General features: G+C 42.2%; 1 protein-coding gene across 2 annotated transcripts in view; it reads left to right on the top strand.

Moving 5' to 3' along the window:
• sec24d (SEC24 homolog D, COPII coat complex component) overlaps nt 1–19,958 on the top strand; it is a 202,873-nt gene that overhangs the window by 3,378 nt on the left and 179,537 nt on the right. The gene's annotated exons all lie outside the window — the stretch shown is intronic.

The raw sequence follows: 19,958 nt of genomic DNA on the forward strand, positions 1-19,958 counted from the left end.
GGCTGAAGAAATTTCTACTCATGGTAGGGTAACGCAATTGGGAGAAATGTACATAATTCACAACCACTGACATTGAATTGGGGTTTCGCCCTAGGAGGCTGGTCTGACATGATGATGTCATTACATACAAGGTTTTTAGTGCACTTTTGCTGTGTAGGTCTTGGAGTTCAATAAAATGTGTTACAGGTTTTGTTCAACATAACCTGCCTCACTATGTTTTATTTGTGGAAGCCTACATTGGTGACCCCTATGCTTTAGGATGATTCTGGAGTGATTGAATATGTTGGCCAACGCAGTTGCTTTGAAACAGCCAGAGTTTTGGGAGCAAAATGCCGTCGCTTGGATCATACAAGATGAGGCCCAGTTTGCTCTGCAAGAGATCTCTGCCAACAACACCGATTACTTCTATGTAGTAGCATTGCTCAGCAATTGCACTGTGGTGAGAGTGGTGAGTCTGCTTGAATACCTGCCTGAACACAATAAATACTGATTGCTGAAAACTCACCTTTTACAGACTTTTGGACTATCTGATCACACTGAACAGTTGCTCTCCTTGCCCAGACTCGGTGATGCTAAGTCATCAGAGCTAATGGACCACATGCTGTCTCTTCTGGGAAATCACCATCCTCATTTTATTTTTAAAGAATGCTTCATGTAGCAAATGCCTGGTCAAGTTTGCATTGCCCTTGTTATTGCACCCAGGATGGATTATAGGGAGTTTGCTAAAATAAGACCATAAGATATAGGAGCGGAAGTAGTCCATTTGGCCCATCAAATCTGCTCCACCATTCAATCATGGGCTGATTCAATTATTCCAGTCATCCCCACTCCCCTGCTTTCACCCCATACCCTTTGATACCCTGGCATCAAGAACCTATTTATCGCTGCCTTAAATACACCCAGTGACTTGGCCTCCACAGCCGCTCATAATTCCACAGATTTACCACCCTCTGACTAAAGTAATTTCTCCAAATCTCAGTTCTAAAAGGACGTCCTTCAATCCTGAAGTCATGCCCTCTTGTCCTAGAATCCCCTACCATGGGAAATAACTTTGCCATATATAATCTGTTCAGGCCTTTTAACATTCGGAATGTTTCTATGAGATCCCCTCTGATTCTCCTGAACTCCGGGGAATACAGCCCAACAGCTGCCAGACTTTCTTCGTATGGTAACCCTTTCATTCCTGGAATCATTCTTGTGAATCTTCTCTGAACCCCCTCCAATGTCAGTGTACCCTTTCTAAAATACGGAGCCCAAAACTGCACACAATACTCCAAGTGTCGTCTCACGAGTGCCTTATAGAGCCTCAACATCACATTCCTGCTCTTATATTCTATACCTCTAGAAATGAATGCCAACATTGCATTTGCCTTCTTCACCACCGACTCAACCTGGAGATTAACCTTTAGGGCTTGCACAAGGACTCCCAAGTCCCTTTGCATCTCAGCATTTTGAATTCTCTCCCAATCTAAATAATAGTCTGCCTGTTTATTTCTTCCACCAAAGTGCATGACCATACACTTTCCAACATTGTATTTCATTTGCCACTTCTTTGCCCATTCTCCTAAACTATCTAAATCTCTCTGCAGGCTCTCTGCTTCCTCAACACCGCTTGCTCCACCACCTATCTTTGTATCATCATCAAATTTAGACACAAATCTATTAATCATTGACATACATCGTAAGAAGCAGTGGTCCCAACACCGACCCCTGTGCAACTCCACTGGTAACTGGCAGCCAGCTAGAATAGGATTCCTTTATTCCCACTCTCTGTTTTCTGCCGACCAGCCAATGCTTACCCATGCTAGTAACTTCCCTGTAATTCCATGGGCTCTTATCTTGCTAAGCAGCCTGGTGCGGCACCTTGTCAAAGGCTTTCTGAAAATCCAGGTACACCACATCTACTGCATCCCCTTTGTCTACCCTGCTTGTAATTTCCTCAAAGGATTGCATTAGGTTTGTCAGGCTGGATTTTCCTTTCAAGAAACCATGTAGGCTTTGGCCTATCTTGTCATGTGCCTCCAGGTACTCCGTAATCTCATCCCTAACAATTAATTCCAACAACTTCCCAACCACTGTTGTCAGGCTACCAGGTCTATAGTTTCCTTTCTGCTGCCTCTCACCTTTCTTAAATAGCGGAGAAACATTTGCAATTTTCCAGTCATCGGTACAATGCCAGAACCTATCGATTATTGAAAGGTCAGTGTTAATGCCTCTGCAGTCTCTTCAGCGACTTCCTTCAGAACCCGAGGGTGTATTCCATCAGATCCAGGGATCCGGGAGATTTATCCACCCTCAGACCATTAAGCTTCCTGAGCACCTTCTCAGTCGTAATTTTCACTGCACAAACTTCACTTCCCTGACACTTTTGAATGTCCGGTATACTGCCGATGTCTTCCACTGTGAAGACTGATGCAAAATACGCTTTTAGTTCCTCTGCCATCTCTGCATCTCTCATTACAATATCTCCAGTGTCATTTTGTATTGGTCCTATATCTACCTTTGACTCTCTTTTACCCTTTATATACTTAAAAAAGCTTTTAGTATCTTTGATATTAGTTGCCAGCTTCCTCTCATACTGCATCTTTTCCTTCCTAATGACCTTCTTAGTTTCCTTCTGCAAGTTTTTAAAAGCTCCCCAATCCTCTATCTTGCCCCCCCCCTAGCTCTGTCTTCCTTGTATGCCCTCTCTTTAAACACAAAATAATCTGCAGATGCTGGGGTCAAAGCAACACTCACAACGCGCTGGAGGAACTCAGCAGGTCGGGCAGCATCCGTGGAAAAGATCGGTCGACGTTTCAGGCCGGAACCCTTCGTCAGGACTGTAGAGGGAAGGGGCAGAGGCCCTATAAAGAAGGTGGGGAGAGGGTGGGAAGGAGAAGGCTGGTAGTTTCCAGGTGAAAAACCAGTAAGGGGAAAGATAAAGGGGTGGGGGAGGGGAAGCAGGGAGGTGATAGGCAGGAAAGGTGAAGAAGGAATAGGGGGAAACACAATGGGTAGTAGAAGGAGGCGGAACCATGACGGAGGTGATAGGCAGCTGGGGGAGGGGGCAGAATGACAGGGATAGAGGAAGGGAGGGGGAGGAAATTACCGGAGGTTGGAGAATTCTATGTTCATACCAAGGGGCTGGAGACTACCTAGACGGTATATGAGGTGTTGCTCCTCCAACCTGAGTTTAGCCTCATCATGGCAGTAGAGGAGGCCATGTATGGACATATCTGAATGGGAGTGGGTGGCTACTGGGAGATCCTGTCTGTTGTGCCCTCTCTTTAGCTTTTACTTTGGCTCTAACTTCACTTGTCAGCCAAGGTAGTGTCCTTCTTCCCTTCGAAAATGTCTTCTTATTTGGAATATATCTGTCTTGCACTTCCCTCATTTTTCACAGGAACTCCAGCCATTGTTGCTCTTGTTGCCTTTCCAGTCAACTTCGGCCAGTTCCCCTCTCATGACATTGTAATTTCATTTATTCTACTGAAATACCGACACATTGGATTTTATTTTTTCCCTCTCAAATTTTAATGTGAACTCTATCATATTGTGATGACTGTTCCCTAAGGCTTCCTTAACCTTAAGCTCTCTTATCACCTCCGGATTGTTGCACAACACCCAATCCAGCACACGGCCAATCCCCTAGTGGGCTCAACAACAAGCTGTTCTAAAAAGCCATCTCTTAGACATTCTGCAAATTCTCTCTCTTGAGGTCAAGTAAGACCTGCTTTTCCCAATCCACTTTCATGTTAAAATCCCCAATGATTATCATGACATTGCCTTTCTGACACGCCTCTTCTATCTCCTGCTGTAATTGTAATCCACATCCTGGCTTCCGTTTGGAGGTCTGTATACAACTGCCATTAAGGTCCTTTTACCCATGTCCTGAAATGGTTTACCCACTTTAAGAACCTGCTGGGAACCCCTCCAACGATCACGGAAGAGGAAGAGGACATACCCACAATACTAACGCAAGTCGACATCGATGACGGCCCATTCACCACTGAGGAACTGAAGAAGGCCAAATATGCACTCAACCACGCAGGAGCACTGAACCAGATGGGATACCACCAGATGTCCTGAAGAACTACAACCTGGACGACATCTTGCTGGACATATGTAATACGGCACTGATGAAAGGCGACAAACCAGAACTGTGGTCACTCTCAAACATTATCCCAGTCCCCAAGTCTGGATCCCTCACAAAGACAGATTACTACCTCGGTATCAGCTTGACCTGCAACTTAGCAAAGCTATACAATCGGATGATCTTGAACAGGATTCGCACCGCCATCGACCCTAAGCTAAGATTCAACCAGAATGATTTTCGGCAGAAATGCACAATAGGAATGCAAATAGTTGCTCTCCGTAGGGTCACCGAGGAAGTCAAGAAGAACAACCTACCAGCCGTGCATACTTACATTGATTTCCGCAAAGCTTTTGACTCTATTCACCGAGGTAAAATACTGAAGATCCTGAAAGCTTATGGAGTGCCAGACCATCTACTGAGAGCAAAAGAGTCCAGCTATACCAAAACCATGGCAGAAGTTGTATCACCAGATGGAGAAACAGCAGTGTTCAAGCTCCTAGCTGGTGTGCTGCAAGGAGACACTTTGGCACCCTACATCTTTATAATCGTCCTTGATTACGCTCTGCATCAAGCTACCAAAGATCATGACAAGCTTGGTTTTACCATAAAACCAGGACGAACCAAAAGGGTCAGACCAGTTACACTCACAGATCTCGATTTTGCAGATGACATAGTCCTGCTCTCTGACCGGATGGAGGAAGCACAGCAGCTACTGACAAAAGTGGAAATTGAGTGCAATAAAGTTGGACTTCACCTAAACGCTACAAAGACAGAGTACATGGCGTTTAACTGCGACGAAGGTACTCTCAAGACCATAGAGAATGATACCATTAAGAAAGTCTTTGACTATAAGTACCTCAGGTCAAGAATGATGAGTTCGGAGAAGGACATAAAGATACAGAAGGCGCTGGCGTGGAGGGCTATGAACGACATGAAGGAAATCTGGAAGTTGAACCTGACCAGAGGGCTTAAAGAGAGGATTTTCATAGCAGTCATAGAGTCCATTCTCACGTATGGATGTGAGAAGTGGACACTCACCAAGACAATGCGAAAGTCTCTAGATGGTTGCTATACACCAATGCTCCGGATGGCTCTTGATGTGAGTTGGCAACAGCACATGATGAACGTTGAGCTCTATAGCAACTTACCAATGCTGTCCACTAAAATCGAGGCGAGAAGACTGCAACTAGCCGGGCACTGTCTATGCCACCCCGAGTACCTGCCAGCCTAGTCATCATATGGCAGTCTAAGCACCGGAGGATGAACCCTGAGCGCCCTCCCAAGACTATGGTCAACACGCTCCTAGAAGACAGCGGTGCGGCTAATGTAGATGAACTGAACACACTGATGAGGGAGAGGGAGAAGTGGAGAGTCCGGCATCATGCCTGACGCCGGCCCCCTAGGCCTGAGTCAATGTACTAGTAGTAGTAGTAGTACCCTTGTCATTTCTTAATTCAACCCGTAGAGACTCTACACCTTCCAATCCTATGTCATCTCTTTCCAATGATTTCATATGATTTCTTATGCACATAGCCACACCACCCCCTCTACCTACTAAACTATCTTTCCAATACTGTATACCGTATATCCTTGGACGTTCAGCTCCAAATGGCAGCCATCCTTTATCCAAGTTTCAGAGATGGCCACAATGTCATATTTGCCAATCTGCAGCTGAATTTCAAGATCGTCCATCTTATTCCTTGTTCTCAGTCCAGTATTTGTTGCTTTCCGTTTTAATGGCACCATGCCTCTATTGCCCTGTAACTCATGCCATTGACTTTGATTAAGCCTCATCTCCTGCCTGTTCTTTCTATCATCTCTGTTGCACACTATCTTTGATTTATTTCTGTTTTCCCCTTCCTCAGCCCTATCACTCCGGTTCCCAACCCCCTGCCAAATTAGTTTAAACCCTCCCGAACAGCTCTATTAAATGTGCACACTAGGATATTGGACCCCTTTGGGTTCAGGTGAAACCTGTCCTTTTTGTAAAGGTTGTACCTCCCCCAGAAGAGGCCCCAACAATCCAGGAATCTGAATCCCTGCCCCCTACACCAGTCTCTCAGCCACACATTAATATTCCTGATCATGCTATTCTTGCACTCGCTAGTACGTGGCACAGGCAGCAATCCTGAGATTACTACCCTAGAGGTCCTGCTTTTCAGTTTCCTACCTAACTCCCTGAATTCTCTCTTCAGGACCTCCTCCCTTTTTCTACCTATGTCATTGGTACCAATGTGTACCAAGGCTTCCGGCTGTTCACCCTCTCCCTTCAGAATACTGTGCACCCGATCTGAGACATCCTGTACTCTGGCACCTGGGAGACAACACGCCATACAGGTATCTCTATCAGGCTGACAGAACCTCCTGTCTGTTCCCCTCACTATGGAATCCCCTATGCCTACCACATTCTTCATCTTCCTCTTTCCCTTCTGCACCATGGAACCAGGCTCAGTGCCAGAGACCCGATCGCTGTGGTTGTCCTCTGTCAGGTCACCCACTGCCCCCCCCACCCCCAAACAGCATCCAAAACGAGATATCGATTGCTGAGGGGGATGGCCACAGGGTACCCTCTACTATCTGAGCTCTTTCCCTTGCTTACCTGACCATCACGCACTTACCTAACTCCTGCAGCCTCGGGGTGACGAACTCCATGTAGGTCCTCTCTATCTCCTGTTCACTCTCCCTAATAAGCTGTAGGTCATCGAGCGCAGCTCCAGATCCCTGACAAAATGGCAGATAGTCCATACAGCCAGGCAGTGATACATCAGTTCGCCTCCTTTCTCTACCTCAATAAGCCCGGTCAGCAAGGCCCCTAAAATAAGGATGCCTGAGGCTGTGAACCAGATGACACCGGGCCTGTGCTATTACCAGTCTCACTTGGTAAGCACACTAGTAAGTGCCGACCACTTTGCAGCTTTGGCATTGCCAGCATATCGGGACATCAGAGGTCCGTGAACATCGTGGATTCCAGTTGCCAGGGTCGTCTACGATTCAGTATGGACACCTCTTCAGGGCGAGGCTTCCTGTGTGACACAGGTGTTGAAGTGAGTGTGCTGCCGGCATCACCTATTGACGAGAGTGCAAAGAGTGATGAAGCCTTGCTGGAGGCCGCCAACGGAAATGGGATCCAGACCTATGGGACATGATGGGTGACATTCTGCTTCAGTGGATGACGTTACACATGGGACTTAGTCCTGGCTAAAGTGGCTAGTCTACTGCTTTGTGCTGATTTCTTGTGTGGCCAAGGACTATTAGTCAATCTTAAGAACTGCCGGCTTGTGGATGTCAAGGACTTTGGGTTGTTTCCCTACTCCCCCAGGAAGTTCCCTATAACAAATCTGTCAAGCACATGTACCACTGCATGTGCATTTAATCGACTGATGGGTGAATTCCCAGATATCACGAAGACCACATCACAAAGGTGGTGTTGGAGGTAGTGTAGAGGATTGTCGAAGATTGCAGAGAGACATTGATAGGATGCAGAAGTGGGCTGAGAAGTGGCAGATGGAGTTCAACCCGGAGAAGTGTGAGGTGGTACACTTTGGAAGGACAAACTCCAAGGCAGAGTACAAAGTAAATGGCAGGATACTTGGTAGTGTGGAGGAGCAGAGGGATCTGGGGGTACATGTCCGCAGATCTCTGAAAGTTGCCTCACAGGTAGATAGGGTAGTTAAGAAAGCTTATGGGGTGTTAGCTTTCATAAATCGAGGGATAGAGTGTAAGAGTCGCGATGTAATGATGCAGCTCTATAAAACTCTGGTTCAGCCACACTTGGAGTACTGTGTCCAGTTCTGGTCACCTCACTATAGGAAGGATGTGGAAGCTTTGGAAAGGGTACAGAGGATATTTACCAGGATGCTGCCTGGTTTAGAGACTATGGATTATGATCAGAGATTAGGGGAGCTAGGGCTTTACTCTCTGGAGAGAAGGAGGATGAGAGGATGCTTATAGAACCATAGAACATTACAGCACAGAAACAGGCCTTTTGGCCCTTCTTGGCTGTGCCGAACCATTTTTCTGCCTAGTCCCACTGACCTGCACCTGGACCATATCCCTCCATACACCTCTCATCCATGTACCTGTCCAAGTTTCTCTTAAATGTTAAAAGTGAGCCCACATTTACCACTTCATCTGGCAGCTCATTCCACACTCCCACCACTCTCTGTGTGAAGAAGCTCCCCACAATGTTCCCTTTAAACTTTTCCCCCTTCACCATTAACCCATGTCCTCTGGTTTTTTCCTCCCCTGGCCTCAGTGGAAAAAGCCTGCTTGCATTCACTCTACCTATATCCATCATAATTTTATATACTTCTATCAAATCTCCCCTCATTCTTCTTCGCTCCAGGGAATAAAGTTCTAACCTATTCAACCGTTCCGTGTAACACAGTTTCTCAAGTCCCGGCAACATCCTTGTAAACCTTCTCTGCACTCTTTCAACCTTATTAACATCTTTCCTGTAATTTGGTGACCAAAACTGCACACAATACACCAAATTCGGCCTCACCAATGCCTTATACAACCTCACCATAACATTCCAACTCTTTTTTTTAATTTTATTTTTATTTGGATAAGGAATTCACAATTATCATGTACTTTTTTCACACATATAACATTCCAACTCTTATACTTAGAACATAGAATAGTACAGCACAGTACAGGCCCTTCGGCCCACAAGTAGTTTGTTTAATGAAGGCCAATGTACCAAAAGCTCTCTTTACGACCCTACCTACCTGTGACGCCACTTTTAGGGAATTTTGTATCTGTATTCCCAGATCCCTCTGTTCTACTGCACTCTTCAGTGCCTTACCATTTACCTTGTATGTTCTACCTTGGTTTGTAAGGTCCAAAGTGCAATACCTCACACTTGTCTGTATTAAACTCCATCTGCCATTTTTCAGCCCATTTTTCCAGCTGGTCCAAGTCCCTCTGCAGGCTCTGAAAACCTTCCTCACTGTCCACTACACCTCCAATCTTTGTATCATCAGCAAATTTGCTGATCCAATTTACCACATTATTATCCAGATCATTGACATAGATGACAAATAACAATGGACCCAGCACTGATCCCTGTGGCACACCACTAGTCACAGGCCTCCACTCTGAGAAGCAATTCTCTACCACCACTCTCTGGCTTCTTCCATTGAGCCAATGTCTAATCCAATTTACCACCTCTCAATGTATACCTAGCAACTGAATTTTCCTAACTAACCTCCCATGCGGGACCTTGTCAAAGGCCTTACTGAAGTCCATGTAGACAACATCCACTGCCTTCCCTTCATCCACTTTCCTGGTAACCTCCTCAAAAAACTCCAGTAGGTTGGTTAAACATGACCAACCACGCACAAAGCCATGTTGACTCTCCCTAATAAGTCCCTGTCTGTCTAAATACTTGTAGATCCTATCTCTTAGTACTCCTTCCAATAATTTACCTACATGATAGAGGTGTACAAGATAATAAGAGGAATAGATAGAGTGAACAGCCAGTGCCTCTTCCCCAGGGCACCACTGCTCAATAGAAGAGGACATGGCCTTAAGGTAAGGGGTGGGAAGTTCAAGGGGGATATTAGAGGAAGGTTTTTTACTCAGAGAGTGGTTGGTGCATGGAATGCACTGCCTGAGTCAGTGGTGGAGGCAGATACACTAGTGAAATTTGAGAGACTACTTGACAGGTATATGGAGGAATTTAAGGTGGGGGGTTATATGGGAGGCAGGGTTTAAGGGTCGGCACAACATTGTGGACCGAAGGGCTTGTACTGTGCTGTACTATTCTATGTTCTGTGTTCTAAAATAGTTTATGCCTTTATTCCTACATAATTAAGCATGTCTTTGGTGTTGGATTAGTGTGCAAAATTGTTATATTTCGCGTGGTTTAACTTCCTCTATGTTTGCTTTCATTTTTATGTACTCATCTAGTAGAATGACCGTACAAATTTCATTTTTAAGATTCTTAATTCAGTGCATCACAGTAATAATACATGTCATAAACAAGGAACAAGAAGCTTTCCCAGTCGAATTCTAAAATCAGATTTGCAATCAGGCAATGTACCACCTTTATCAATTGAAATATTGAGAACATTGCCAAGAATTTTTCATTGATTTTTCCCCATTCTTCAAACAGCTGTAACACACGTTTGTTCCTTTCTCCTCCCTTGTTCACCTTCCTTATCCCTCCCACAACCTGCTTTCTGCCCATTGTCACTCCCTAATCTGGTTCCCTCTATCACCTGCCAACCTCTGTCTCAATACCTGCCCTTTTTCCACCGCGCTCTCCCATCTTCTCATCATCCCACCTCAAATGGTCTCACCTATCACCTTCCAACCTCTGTCTTATCCTTCTCTCTCACTTTTATGTTTCAGCTATCTTCCCTCAACTTTCTCCATTCTGATACAGGGTCTGGAATTGAAATTGCAACCACCTATTTGCCTTCACAGTAGCTACTTGACCCCCGCGTTCTTTCAGTAGATCATTTCCCTTTTCTCCAAATTCTAGCAGTTGCAGTCTCTGTGTCTGTAACTCGAGCATTAGTAAGGTTGTGATTCCACCCCACAACCCTCTGTCTTTCCTGTCCCTAATGTGCAAACCTAATCATTAAAAATCAGCAAACTATTCATCCAGCAGACACAATCAATTAATTTTGATCAAACCAGTATGCATATGCATAAGCAGCACGTTCATTGTCTTCGTGGAATGATAAAGTATTAGGATTGGGTTATCTAGATGCACATGAAAAATATTAAAATTGAGGCTCTTGAAACAGAACTCCTGGAATTAGATTTTTAAGGCAGTATTGGAAAAAAGATGCAAGACCAGGGATATCTTTCCTATAGCAATATCTCTAAAACAATTTCTAATGGTGTATCTAAATTAGATAAGTTAAATTACCATAGGGAGTTGATATGGGTAAGAAGATCTATCTGGACAGCTAAGAAAGTAAATTATTTAAATTTGTGAAACTTATGAAGCACAATTTTAAAAAAAACTAACAGAAAAAGAACTTATGCAGAAAGAATAACTTGTGTTTGTTCATCTCTTCCTCTACTATCAAGCTGATCTTTCAGTGTTCTTATTTGCATTTGCTCTTGCTGGACTACCTCAGATGCTTGGTTATTTGGTTGCTTTCTCTAGCCTGTAGGTTTGACTCCAGTAACATGTCACAAATGACATTATTATATTTTCACTGTGTGCCTTTGATACTTCTCAACAACTCTTCAGATATTTAATAGTCAACCATTTCACCCAACACTTTTCTTCATTTGTCCAGCGACGTAGGATTGCCAAACTTGGTTCCGTTGTTACCTGTTTGATTATAATCAGAACACCTCCAAATAAGGTTCAAATTGTTCTGTTTACTATCAGAGAATGTATAAGCATACAACATGAAATACTTGTCTTCACAGCCATCCATAAAAAACAGAACCCCAAAAGAATGAACGACAGAAAAATGTTATAACCGAAAAGCCCCCTTCCCCCTCAGGCTCACCACCCACCCAGCAACAGCAAAACACCCAAAGAGAGACCATGAACAAAAATTGTTGTTTACCTGACAGTTTGACATGTCACACTCTCTCACTCTCACTCTCACTAACAAGGGATGGAGCGATATCACCAATTTTTTACATTGAAAGGGGAGACTGACAGTCGCAGTTATGGTGTTACAGTCTGACGTGTCGTTTTTTTATTCCAAGATTCCCGACTCGAGAATCAGCAGCAAATTCTCTCCCCATTGAGTGAAAGAGAGGGTGACTGCAGCCACTTAACTACAAAGACCTCCGTCCATACATCCACCACAGCAAAATCCTGATATTCCATCTCCTGCGATGCTCAAATCAGCAACACCGGCCTGGAATCTTTCATCCACTGGGCTGCACAGGGCCACACCCTGGAGGTGCCAGCTTCCAAGCTGCGCTGGGAGAATATCAGAAAATGGCTGGCCAATGAGCTTCAGGAACGGGAAATCATCCGCCATCAAAGAAAATGCATTTTGAGCGCCACTTGCAGATCAGATCTGGATAGAACCCCCAACAACTTGAAAAGGGGAATAAAGAGAAAGAGACTTTAGAACATAGAAAACCTACAGGCCCTTCAGCCCACAAAGCTGTGCCGAACATGTCCTTACTTAGAAATTTCCTAGGGTTACCCATAGCCCTCTATTTTTCTAAGCTCCATGTACCTATCCAGGAGTCTCTTAAAAGACCCTATCGTATCTGCTTCTGTCACCGTCGCCAGCAGCCCGTTCCACTCACTCACCACTCTCTGCGTAAAAAAAAACAACCTACTTCCAAGCACCTTAAAACCGTGTCCTTTCGTACTAGCCATTTCAGCCCTGGGAAAAAGCCTCTGACTATCCACATGATCAATGCTTCACATCATCTTATACACGTCTATCAGGTCACCTGTCATTCTCCGTCAGGGGATGAGAGGTGACCTGATCCTCTGTGCGTATTTACATTACAGAGGGGAATTTAAGCATATGAGCTTGAAGAGACAGCCACTTGGCGCCATCTGAATTTGTCCCAGTTCTCTTCCCACCCAACTTTAAATTTCTCATTCATACAATGACCCTCCTGTTCCATCTGCACATTGCTTTTGCATTATAAGATCAGATTCTTCCAATATCCAGCCTTGGATGAGCCACAGTTTTCTCCAGTTAACATTGGGAACATTGAGACTTTTGCCTTTATTTGCTGTCACAAATTCCATAACATTGCCATTGATTCTGTATTTTTAGAACTGAAGGCTCAGATAGGCAAGCAATGCGAACAAAAATCAATAAATTGAGTCAAAAAGGTTCACTCAGGACTAAAAGCTGTGTCATTGAGCCTGGTTCCAATGACTATTTAGATTAACTACAAGTTTTATACCTTTTCGTGTACAGGTTTGTCACCTGTAACTATTGCCTAATCTGACTCAGTAGTATTTGGATGTGACTATTTTGGCACAAAATCGTGCAATTCAAATTCTTATTGCTACTTGCTTTGAAGATTACTGAATCCCTCAGTTTGTTTCTCTGTCATGATTAATTCCATTTCCATAGTTTTCTATTTAAATTTTAAGCTAACTTGACTAACGCTGGCACTACTTCTTCTCATTAGTGCCTTTATGTTTCATCCCCTTCTAACATTTACTCAATTTGATTATACTTAGATATACTGTAACGATCTTTTTGCACAATTACTTTGTACTTCATTGCGTTGTTCTTTCACTTTATATAATGACTATCTTATCCAACTCTAGGCTTATGCCAAGACTTTTATCCATGAAAGAGATAGAGAGCATAGTACCATGGTGTGATTGACAATGACCTTTCCCTCAATGTCAGCAAATCAAAAGAGCCAGTCCACCAACAGCCTGTCCTAACCTTACCAAATAGATGCCACAGCCAGAAGATAGGTTCCATTGAGAAACCTATAAACAATAAACATTAAATCAATAAGTAGAACTAAAAACACCAAAATGCATAAGTAATTCAAATCACAAAGTTTAAAAGGAATTAGAAGAGGATCTTGCCTTCAGCTTTGCTTTGCTATTATCAGCCTATAATTCCCATTGAAATGAAATTGGCTTTTGCCATATGTAATCTGGCTCAGGACCCAAGAGTCCCATTCCTGGTCAAAGTTCTGGAGAATTTCAGCAAAATTAAGCTGCACTACTGGATTCCATGTGGAAACCACCAGTGGAACTATTAGATTTCACATGTGTGAAAGTGTGAAAGTCGCCAGGTTGCTTCTGTTTGGCTAAACTGTGTTTGGAACTGCTGGCACTTACCATCAGAATCCACAGTGATGATGGTCTTTGTACGGTTGATGTACGAGTTCATAAATATTTTAAATATTTCTTGCTTATTGCAGCAACCACCTAATTGTAATATCTTTTGAGAAAACAGTATTAAAACTAAGTAATTTCTATAATGATTAGTCCAACTGCATCAGTGGCATTATGCATAAGAGTAAATATAGCGAAACAAATCTTGGTTTTTAGAAAATGTGCGATTTGTGCTCATGTGCTTATAATACAAGTCAAATGAAATAAGGAATTCTCTATGGATTACCCTACGAATATGCCTGAAATCCAATTGTAGGGGAATATCTTTGCCAAGATTCCAAATACTGGTGCTCAGTAAGGTAGTATCCTCAGACCTCTGCTTTACTTCCTATACACTCATGACTGCATGGCCATATTCTGCTAAAGCTACCAGTCTTCAGCTGATGCCATTGTAGTGGGCTGTATCTGAACTAATATTGAATCAGAGTACAGGAAGGAGATAGACAGCTCAGTCACATGTTGTCGTGACAAAAATGTTCTCCTTCATGACAACAAAATAGATGGTCACTGACTTCAGAAAGAGGGGTGGTGCATATGCTCCTTTACATAACAAATGTGTTGAGGTTGAGAGCTTCAAGTTCTTAGGTGTGAACGTCAACAATAGATTGTCACGGCCAAGAAAGCTCAGGAGGCTAAAGAAGTATCCCTGTCAGCCCTTATCAAATTGTATTAATGCACTATTAAAGGCATCATATCTGGATATATGACAGCTTGGTGTGGGAAGTGCCCTGCATGCGACTGCAGAGATGTAGGTCTCCTCGTCTTCTTTCCATACTTCTCACTGCCTCAGTAAAGAAGCCATGATAAACAAAATTGGGCACCATGACACTGTAGAAGATAGCACAGTGCTATTACAGCTTGGGGCATTGGAGTTCAGAGTTTTAGTCTGGCATCCTCTGTAAAGAGTGTGTACGTCCTCCCCGTGAACGCGTGGGTTTCTTCCAGTTCCCTCCCACAGTCCAAAGACGTAACAGTTAGCAGGTTAATTGGTCATTATAAATTGTTCCGTGATTAGGCCAGTATTAAATAGGTGGGTTGCAGCACAGAGTGGTTTGTTGGGCTGGAAGGGCCTGTTCGTGATGTACCCTAAATAAATAAATAAAGCACCCACTCTAGACATTCTCTCTTCTCCCCTCTCCATCAGATAGAAGATACAAAAGCCTGAAAACCCCTCCAAGCTCAAGGCCAGCTTCTTCCCTACTACTCTAAGAGTATTGAATGCTTCCTTAGTATGATGAGATGAACTCTTGACTCACAGTCTAACTCATAATGAAATAGCATCTTATTGTTTTCCTACACTGCACCTTCTCTACAGCTGTTACATTTTAATATGCATTCTCTTATTACTTTGTACAACCTCAATGCACTGTGTAATGATTTGATCTGTGTGAACAATATGCAAGGCGAGCTTTTTACTGCACCTCAGTACTCGTAACAATATAAACCACTTCCATTTCTAGTAATATCATAGTATTATACAATGCCATTCAGTCACCATTTCAGATTGCACCAAGCCAATTAAATTCTTCTTTGGTCTATTCAATAGTAAGCTGAGTTTCCATATATTTTCCTTAACAAGAGTCCTCAATGTACCCCACCACCAGCCTCTTGCCTCGACTTCTACTGATTAAATTTTCATTAATTCCTTTTTCCATTTCAGCTTAGACAATTCTGATGCTCTCCCAACTACTGTTCAAATCCCATCTATTTACAGTGCCCTGTAAAAGTATTCAGCCCCCAACCTTTTGTTCACATAAATGGAGTGGCATAATAGCATGGTGGTTACAGTACACGTGACCAGGGTTCAATTCCCACCACTGCCTGTAAGGAGTATGTACATTCTCAGCGTGACTGCATGGATTACCTCTGGGTGCTCTGGCTTCCTCCCACTGTCCAAAGACGTACCGGTTGGTTGGTAATTGGTCATTGTAAATTGTCCCTTGATTAGGCTATGATTAAATCAGGGGACTGCTGGATGGTGTAGCTCAAAGGGCTGGAAAAACCTATTCCACACTGTTTTTCAATAAATAAATAAACAAGTACCACAACAGTGATTTTGATCAATTTAACTGAGAATTTTTATTTGTGAATCACGTGCTCCTTTTTTCGCAGTAGAGCCCAAATAAACAGGGTAAATTGTAAAGCATGAAAAACTGAAATGCCAGCAGTTCAAAAGTATATACCTCCCTTTGCTCAGTACTTAGTTGAACAACAATTGCAGCCAGTAGTCTCTTTGGATAAGTCTGTTAGTTTTACACAACATGATGGAGCAAGATTTGCCTATTCCTCGTTGCAAAATTGCTCAAGCTGTGCCAGGTTAATCGGGGAGCGATGGTGGACAGCAATCTTGAGGTCTTGCCAGAGATGTTCAATGGGGTTAACTTCAGGACTCTGACTGGGCCACTCAAGGACATCAATTTTCTTCATTTGAAGCCACTCTGTGGTTGCTCTGGCAGTGTACTTTGGGTCATTGTCCTACTGAAAGACAATCTTCCTCCCCAGTTTATGCTTTCTGGTAGAGGCTTACAGTTCTTTATCCAGGATTTCTCTGAATTTAGCAACATTCCTATTCCCTACGATCCTGACCAGATTTCCAGTCCCTGCTGCCGGATGGCATCACCATAGCATGATGCTACTTCCACCATACTTTACAGTAGGGATAGCAACTACATTTAGAGAGGCAGTCTGACCGAGGCAGTGTGGCTGTGGTGTCATAATTTTTCATGATGGATTGTAATGTTATGTTCTGTGCCTTTGAAATGGTCTTGTACCCTTACCTCGATTTGTGCTTCTTTATCACCATCTCACTAACTTGTCTTGAATGCTCTTTTGCCTAATTTTGGCATGGTTTTTTGAAAATTGCCATACAGTTGGACCACACAGAGAGAGGGAGTATTATTCTTATGAACTCATTGAAAACAGGTGATCCTCTTTTTCTATATCAACAAATATTGATGAATATTAAACATCAATAAATAAGAAAATATATTGCTACTGAGTAAAGTCTGAATGGTAATGAGAGACTTTTTTCAGTCTCTCAATTTTTGTGTTTAATTTCTAGTAAATTCTTGAAAGGTTTTGGAATTTTCTTTTGATGTGACATGATATACAATGTTTTATAGATTTGTTCAAAATTCCTAGTTTGAAATATTTTAAATTTTGGAAATGTGAAAATAGTTGTGGGGGCTGTATACTTTTTCAAGGCACTTGAAAAAGCTTCAGTCCTGTCAAATCACATACATTCCAATTACCACATTTCAATTTCCATCTATTTTCTGCTGTCCTACTATAGCTTTCAGTCTTCCAGTACCTTTTCAGCCCTAGAACCATTTAGTTATCCCACTAACTGCTGTTCTATGAACTCAATCACATCACACTTCACACCATATTTGACAGCTATAGATTAGGTGAAATACATCCCAAATCTTTGATCCTGAACCTAAACTTTAACTGCGTTCCTCTCTTGATTGAAGATATTCTTTAACTTTCTTAGCATGGTACAGTAATTAATTTTTACAATCCAAACAAAAACAATGCACTGTGCAAGTGAAAACAAAAATGGTTAACCCAGGAAAGCAACTTCAAGCAGACTCTCAGTGTCTTAGTGCCTGCCAGGAATATTGACAGCTGATCTTTTAGTGACCCTTTTGTTTGTGTCTGCACCAGGACTTAATTAAATAAAATTATCTGTCACATTTTGCCACATACAAAATCTGTATATGGTCCAGTTTTCAATGTAACTGGTATGAAGATAATAATTCTTAGCTGTGCAAGGAGCAGACATGTTTGACAAAGCCCTAATCATACATTCCTGTTCCTTGCATGTATATCATGCAAAATAAGATTAGAGCATGTTTTAAAAGGTTTGAACTGTCCATTAAGAATTGGTTTGGACACTTATTATGATCCACTCTAATGTAGATTTCATTTCCTGGTGCATTAGCCCATGTGTTAATGTCACCAACATCTGTAGTTCCTGTTAATTACTTACTGACAAAAATTGGATTAAAAGGTCGCAATTTACAAGCTTCATAAATAACTCACCATAAAATGAATAATTGAAAGTAGTGAACTAATTGTGAATAATTGTGACCCAGAGGACAAAGATTTTACATATATAAAAGCATTGCCTGTAATTTGAATCAAAAAGTAATCAGCACTTGCAGATGTCTATGAACTGCTGATGTAGCTCACAGACCCACCTTGTGGGGGCTTGACTATCCAGTGTATGGAATATGCTCTGGACCACTCAGTATAAGCAGGAGGGGTCTTCCTGGGAGAGCCTTGCAGCTATAATCTCCCAGCATCTTTTTCTCTTCCTTCCCATGTTTTCTGTGATTTTTTGTTTTTGCTTTATTTTTTCTTTTGCCCCATAAGATATTAAAAGATTCAGTCGGAAGGCTTGAAGAATTTTGTTACAGATGCTAATCTAAATATAGCAGATCCTGGTTAATTGGGATACATCAGGACCAGAACATCTTTCCAATTAAGTAGCTGTGCCAATTAGCAAAAAGTTTCATGGAAATAGTTAAAAAGGTATAAAAAAGATAAACTATCATTTAACTAAGTAACAAATTATGTATTTAAATGAAAAACAAAACAATTTAGAACACTGAATTCTACTACAAAACTATAAAACTATATTATTTCCTAATAGTTATCACTCACCATTAAATTGTCTCCACTGCTCTGTCACCAAATGTAGAGGAGTCTTGACCTAATCACAGAGCAGCAGAGATGAATTAATGGTGAGCTATAACTTTAATAACAAACTGCAAAACAATGAGCATGAGGGAGCACAAAACAAGAGAGAATAGAAACTTAACATGACAAGGTAACAAGATAACTGAAGGCTTAGACTAACTGGTTGAGGCTGGCTCATTCCTATGAAGGAGGATTGTGGATGAGAGCTGGGTTTAAATAGGCAGCATGTTTTGCGTTGGAATGAGTGGCAGGTGACTCCTGTTAGTTGGATGGGAACTGGGAGGATCCTGCATTTGCAGGCCTAAAAGAAGGTATAAATTCCCTACAGTCAGTGGGTGAATTAAATCCTGGTTGCTGGCACTAATGTTATTACGCTGCCCATTATATCCATGTTGGAGGCATGTGCAGAGTGAAACACTTCATGGTACTTTCAATATTAATTACAGTTTATTGATATTAAATGGATCATTCAACCTCTATCTATTTATATGGGGAGTTGAGTACTAGGGCCTAGAAATTTATGGTTTTTGGATCACCTCATTGAACTTCATTTGTTCAATGGTCACAATATACACAACCAAATATGTGCCATTTGTTCCCCTTCCCTCAAGGCCAAGCTTTGGAGGAGGAAATTCCAAAGCTTGGTTGAGCCTATGACTGGGATTGGGAGTTGTTTTGGAGACTGGGACATTATGGGGTGCTGCAAAGCTCTTGTTTGATTGTGGCTATGTTTTGGAGTGTTGGGAGTCGGGGGTGTTTGGAAATTGACATTGTCCAGAGGAGCAGATACTTGAAGACTTGGAAAATGCATAGCAGGGAATCACAGGTTTGGGTTCATTTAACAGGATTTGCTGAGCTTCTAAACTCTTAAGTGCAGTCTGGATTTTGGGGGCTTGATCTTGAAGGGCAGTTATAATGCAGGGAATGGGAGCTCAAGAATGTAGGGAATTAATTTACATATTTTGCAAGTCTGCCATAATCTTTTGGAAATACCTAATAACAATTGCAAAAAATAAGTAAAATAAATATTAGTTCTGTGGAAAAAGTACAAAATTACAACATCTGACTTCACATTTCTGGAAGAAAATGCTATCAGATTTTCATGGAACTGACTAATTTGGTGCCTGGCCTTCTGTCAATAGTTGCTATAAACAATATTATGTCTAATTTCCCTGTTTGCTGGGTGTTTCTCATGAAAATCACTGGTGAGCCCCTCTACATTGCTAATATGCTGAAGCATTCTGCACCAATTTTGTGAACTATCTTTAATATAAATAGCAAGGTTTCATTTGATTAAATATCTAAACTTTAGATAATTAATTAATCAAGTGAAACTTTGCTACCTAATGTCCA

The sequence above is a fragment of the Mobula hypostoma genome, chromosome 3, assembly GCF_963921235.1.
Source record: "Mobula hypostoma chromosome 3, sMobHyp1.1, whole genome shotgun sequence".
In the NCBI taxonomy this organism is placed as follows: Eukaryota; Metazoa; Chordata; class Chondrichthyes; order Myliobatiformes; family Myliobatidae; genus Mobula; species Mobula hypostoma.